This window comes from Xenopus laevis, chromosome 2L (assembly GCF_017654675.1).
Source record: "Xenopus laevis strain J_2021 chromosome 2L, Xenopus_laevis_v10.1, whole genome shotgun sequence".
NCBI classification, from domain to species: Eukaryota; Metazoa; Chordata; class Amphibia; order Anura; family Pipidae; genus Xenopus; species Xenopus laevis.
In genome coordinates this window covers 131,636,736-131,642,735 of record NC_054373.1, presented here as the reverse complement: position 1 = coordinate 131,642,735, position 6,000 = coordinate 131,636,736, and positions in this window count along the sequence as shown.

Sequence of the window (6,000 nt, the reverse complement as noted above, 5' to 3'; positions counted from 1 at the left end):
TGGATTCCTGTGCTCTTCTGCCTATAAGAGCCACATTTGGCAAGGGCACCAAACATATTCTCTGTGAAGAAGCCAGTAAGGAAGAACTGGACGTAGTCAGACAGGTGGGTCAGAACCAGATAATAGGAACAGAATTGTGAGACAAACTCAAGGTCTGGAACAAGCCTGGGTCAGAACCAGGAAGTCACACAGGGGACAGGAGCAGGAGTCAAAGAACCAGCAACCACAGTGAACAGAGGGGTTATATGGCCAGACTAATGGCAAAACTGATCACCTGTTTTCAGATAAGCATCAGGTGAAACAAGCCATGCCTACTTGAAAATACAGGGATAGCAAAAGCAGTGAACCAGGACCTTAGCTGGCTGCTCACATAGAATAGAGGCAATGCAAACAACATGGAAACACCAATTCACTGGTTCAAATGTTACAAAAGCTCCAGGTTTCCTTTGCATAATTGCAGCAGCATTCAATTTGGAACAGGCAGCAGTTGTAAGCACAATTATACAGAAGTGCAAGGAGTATTGATGCAAGCACCTTTAATTAATGGAATTTTATGCACAAGTGGCTGCAGGGAAATTGGCGCAAACACAAATCCACTTGTGGTCATAAATGCCTCCTTGATTCTTTTGTTGACTGGCTGCCATGGGCGAGGATACTTGTGCAGTTTAGCACCTGTGCTAGTAACTCAGCCCGGGTATATACAGGCAGGATAATTGGCTCCTGATGAAAAAATTTGCTATAGTGTTTGTAAGCTCCACTGTTGTCTCTGTAGAGCTCTGTGGAAATATATATGTGCTATATAAATAGCAGGAAATAAAAAATAAATTAAGGATACTAATACTAAGGGACCAGGAAATAAAAAAAAAATACTGATACTAATAATAAGGGACCAAATCGTATATGGCTACCTACCATGCTTTTCTACCACCTTGCCTATGTCAACACTATCTCACCACATTTAAAAAAAATAAATCAAAACATCTCTTCCACTCTTCAACTCTCCCAAAATAATGCAGCTTCAATCTAGTCATTTTGGCTTCAAGTAGAAAGTCAATGTTTTATTTGTTTGTTTTCAACATTTTCATGAAAAGACTTAACTTGGGGACAGTCTATGGCAGAAAAGCTGTGGCGATACCTGTCCTGGTGAAACAGAAATTCATGCAAACAGAGAAAGTACAGCAATGAAATATTGTATTGAACAAAGATAATATGCATGTGAACACAATATCAGCTACAACAACAATGCTTGGTCCTCTATGGTCACATGTAGGATTGAAGGTGAGGTGGGCACCTCGATTGAATAGGTCCGTATTCAGCCGAATTCTAATCAAATTCGATTCGAGGTTTTTTCCCAAGAAAAAATTTCATTTTTCAAAGTCCACCAATTGACTCCAAATGGGTTCTAGGAGGTCCCCATAGGCTAAAACAGCAATTCGTCAGGTTTTAGATGGCGAATAGTCGAAGAATTTTTGAAGAGACAGTACATGATAAATTTCGATATTCTAATTTTCTAATTCACCTTCAAATTTTTTTTTCAGTTCAGTTTTTTCAGATAGTACAAGAAATAAAGACTATGTTCAGTTACTCTCCGTTTGACTGTTTTTCTAATATTGAAGTGTAAGGTTTAGTTTTTCACTTTCTTATGTCTTTCTAAAGCAGCTCTGGGATGGGGGGGTCACCGACTCTGTAAAACTGTTTTAAATTTATACATTTACTTGATTCTAAAGATACTGCTGAGAAACGTATCAACTAAATTTATCAACTGATGTAGCAAATTGTAACAGTTCAGAATCTGCACCTGAATTACTAAACTGCCAGACTGAAACACCAGAGACACGAACATTAAACTTTAAACTTAAATTTTGGAAAAAACGGTAAAAAATAAAAGATGGAAAGCTATTGAAAAAAAAAACCCTTTATTTCTGGTGTACAATTTGAAAACAACTCAACTGAAACAAGTGTTTGGAAGACGAACAACCTCTTTAAGAGGCAAAAATATATCTTATACCAGGCATGTCCAAAGTGCCGCCCGGGGGCCAATTGCAGGCCGTTTTCAAATTTACACCGGCTCTCAGCCTCCATCATGAAATTAATAATAATGAGGCCCCCCAGCACAGTGCGATCAGGAATCCCATAGCAGTAATAATAAGGCACATTAGTGAAATGATCTGGCACGTAGAGACGCGCTGTTTTCGCATACTTCTTTAGGGCTAAAGGTGTCAAGTATGGCTTCACTACGTGCCAGTACGTGTCTATTGCTAACACCTTCAGCACACAGGCAGCAGTATAGACCAAGTGGCAGATCATTTCACTAATGTGCCCAAATATTACTGCTATGATTACTCGATTCCTGTAATTTAATGTTAATGGTTCAAAGAATGTCACCAAATCTGGCCCTCGTTGCAAAAAGTTTGGGCACCCCTGTCTTATACTGAGATGTCACAACCAGAGTAAAACACATTTATTATTACATGTTTACAGTATGGTAGCAGTTATTAAGTAGAACAATTGCCACTGGACTGATAAACACTGCCATTTACTTCAGTGGATGGTTTAGCCCCTTGCACTGCATTTTTGGCCTATGCCATGTGTTTTGTTAAACAATAATTCTGGCCCTCTGCACATTGACAGGACTGTAATCCCCCTGTCAGTACATATACAAAAAAGATTTTAGTCAGAAAATGCTCAATTCTCCATTTTCTAGGTGAGACTTTTTGTGCTCTGTTAATGGGCTCTGATAACCCATTAGTTCAGTTGCGATGGAATGCATGGAAAAGCCAGCCTTATATTTCTGTACTCTTATTTGCCAAACAGTCAGGCATTCCAAGCGCACATATAAAAATCATTCAGCCAGACTTAGCCATTCAAATGATGCCAACACATATCTTACAGGTGCTACAATTTAATGGAGCCTGTATTGAGTGTATATAAAAAAACTGTTACCATGGAGACTCAGGCTTTAACACCCTTTAGCACAGATGCCGACATGTACCAGTGAAGTAACACTTAGGGGCCGATTCATCAAGAGTCGAATATCGAGGGTTAATTAACCCTCGATATTCGACTGTGAACTAAAATCGTTCGACTTCGAATATCGAAGTCGAACGATTTTGGGCAAATCCTGCGATCGATCGATCGAAGGATTTTTCGTTCGATCGAACGATTAAATCCTTCGAATCGAACGATTCGAAGGATTTTAATCCAACGATCGAAGGAAAATCCTTCGATCAAAAAATCACAGGCAAGCCTATGGGGACCTTCCCCATAGGCTAACATTGACTTCGGTAGCTTTTAGCTGCCGAAGTAGGGGGTCGAAGTTTTTTTTAAAGGGAAAGTACTTCGACTATCGAATGGTCGAATAGTCGAACGATTTTTTGTTCGAATCGTTCGATTTCGTTCGAATTCGAACGAATTTAACCAATTCGATGGTCGAAGTACCCAAAAAATACTTCGAAATTCGATTTTTTTTCATTCGAATCCTTCACTCGAGCTTAGTGAATCGGCCCCTTAGAAACCAATGAATATTTTTTCCTTAAAGGAGAACTAACCCCTTGTGGTGATAAGTCTCCTTTGGCGCTCCCTGCCTCCCCCTGCACAGTCTTACCCCTGAAATCTGAAGATGGCGCCCATGAGCTCAGCTGTGTTCACTATTTCTAGAAGGGACAGAATTCAGGGGTAAGGCTGTGCAGGGGGGAGGCAGGGAGGGGGGGCCAGTGGAGACTTATCACACGAGGGGTTTAGTTATCCTTTAATAATTTCTAACTGGCTGCTATAGTGCAAATTTTCAGTATGTATTCTTGGGTACTCCAATGGACTTTCTCTTTTGAGAGTTTCTTCCACTGATTGGAAGTAATTTCCATTTAAAGTGTGAATATAATTCCATATGTCATCTCTAGAGTGCAGAAGTACACAGAGAGATATCTATATTACAGGTATGGAATCCCTAATTCAGAAACCCATTATTCGGAAATATCAGAATTATGGAGAAGGCCATCTCCCATAGAGTTAATTTTAAGCAAATAATTCAAATTTTTTTACAAATGTTTTCCTTTTCTCTGTAATAATAAAACAATACCTTAACCTTGATCCCAACTAAGTTGCATAAATACATATTGGTAGCACAACAATCTTATTGGGTTTGTTTAATTTTTCGAATATTTTTAGCAGACTTGTATGAATATCCATTTACAGAAAGATTCCTTATCTGGGAAACCCCAGATACAGTATAAAGCATTCTGGATAACAGATCATATACCTGTATATGAGTGGTCCCAGCCAGGACTGGCAATCTGTGGATTCTGGCAAATGCCAGAGGGGCTGCTATAAGAAGCTATAGGGCTGTTTGGGCCTCTGTATACTTGGAATGCCAGGGTATATTTTCACTCCCAGTCCAGACATGGAGGGGTCACCACGGGGCAGATTTGGCTAACACCAGCGACATATCGCCAGGGACATCGGCAATGTACTAACAGGTATAGGCTACAATTTGCTAGTGAACGGGACTGTTGTTAGCGTTCGTTCTCACTCTATCGCCAGGCGACTTTTCCCTCTGGTGAACAGTTGTTACTCCAGAAAGTGTGGATTTTACTAAACATTACCTCTTTTGCGAGAGTTGACTTCACCACCTCAGACCAGACTAACTGATAAACGAAGCAAAATCTTCCTCAATCTTATGTCAGTTACATCATATCCTGTATGCCAGAAATGCATTAAAGTTGTAAAAACGCTGGTGACTTGTTCATTTTTTAAGATGGATTGCCTGCAAAAACCTAGCTATTAAACTTTTTTGGGTTAACATTTTCCCCAGACATTTGATGGGCATGGAATATTCATTTTAGGGTGGGCTCATGTGTAGGGCATCATAGGATCTCTTTTGTCTTTATCCAGGTTCTTTGGACATTTGTAATACGTAAGTGGCCACTTCAAGCATTTGCACCAACATCTCTAATAAAGACATTCCATACTACTTTAATGTAACTGCCCTATTCAAATTGAAATAAGCGTAAGAGGACTAACAAAGTTTCTCTAGGCAGAAGTGATCGCTAGCATAATTCCGCCTTGAAACGCTCACACTGCTAAAGTAACGCTAACGAAAAGTTGCCAGTGTTTGGCACCCAGGACTCAACTTCACATTGTAGTGAATTAGCTTAGTGGTAACGAATTTTTGCCTGGCGAAGTAGCGTGAAGTGTGCAAAGCATTCGTTGGCAACAATTTGCCCTTTATTGAATCTGCCCCTAAGTCAGGACCTGAGGACGTTTTTTTTCACCATTACAGAAGTACATTCCAGACCAACATTTAATGGCCCAACAAACATAAGTCACAAATAATTTATGAATGAAACTGCCATGGATTAAGTATTAGTGAGCTACAACTTCCGCACATAATGATATTAGCCTGTCTATGTAAAACACCATCTAATTGTTTAAATACATGACTTATCTTACAGGCTTATAAAGGTAGCATTCCAACCATAGGTTTTCATAGTTCATCCGTATTCACTATTTAACCCTGACAGTGGCAGTGTCAATTACATGTTTAGTAACAGGTTCAATTTTATAAATACAGTGCTGTGAAAACTGTCATTATTGCTAAGAATTCTAAGTCTCTAAGTGGTGTCCATTTGTTTTCTGTGTAAAAATAGAGTAAACAAATGTACACAACTTTTTGTACTTAATTGTATATTGATTGTAGCTTCTCTTTTCCTATTGAACAATCTATATCAAGTCTTGAAAAAAATATTCAAAAGACATTCCCTGCAACCGTCAGTCGAGCATTCATTTCAGGTGACTCTGGGCCCTTGCAGTATAGGTGGAGGAAGGAATTTCACCCATTTATTTTTTGCTGCGTTTGAGGTTGTAAATCACCTATTAAATCATTTTCTCACATAATGGGGGCTTTGCTTCCATAAACAGATCAGTGAGGATGTCAAGGGTCACCTAGACACATTAAACATGAAAGTGTCACTTAGAACTGCAACTTAAAAAGAAAAATGCTTAAAA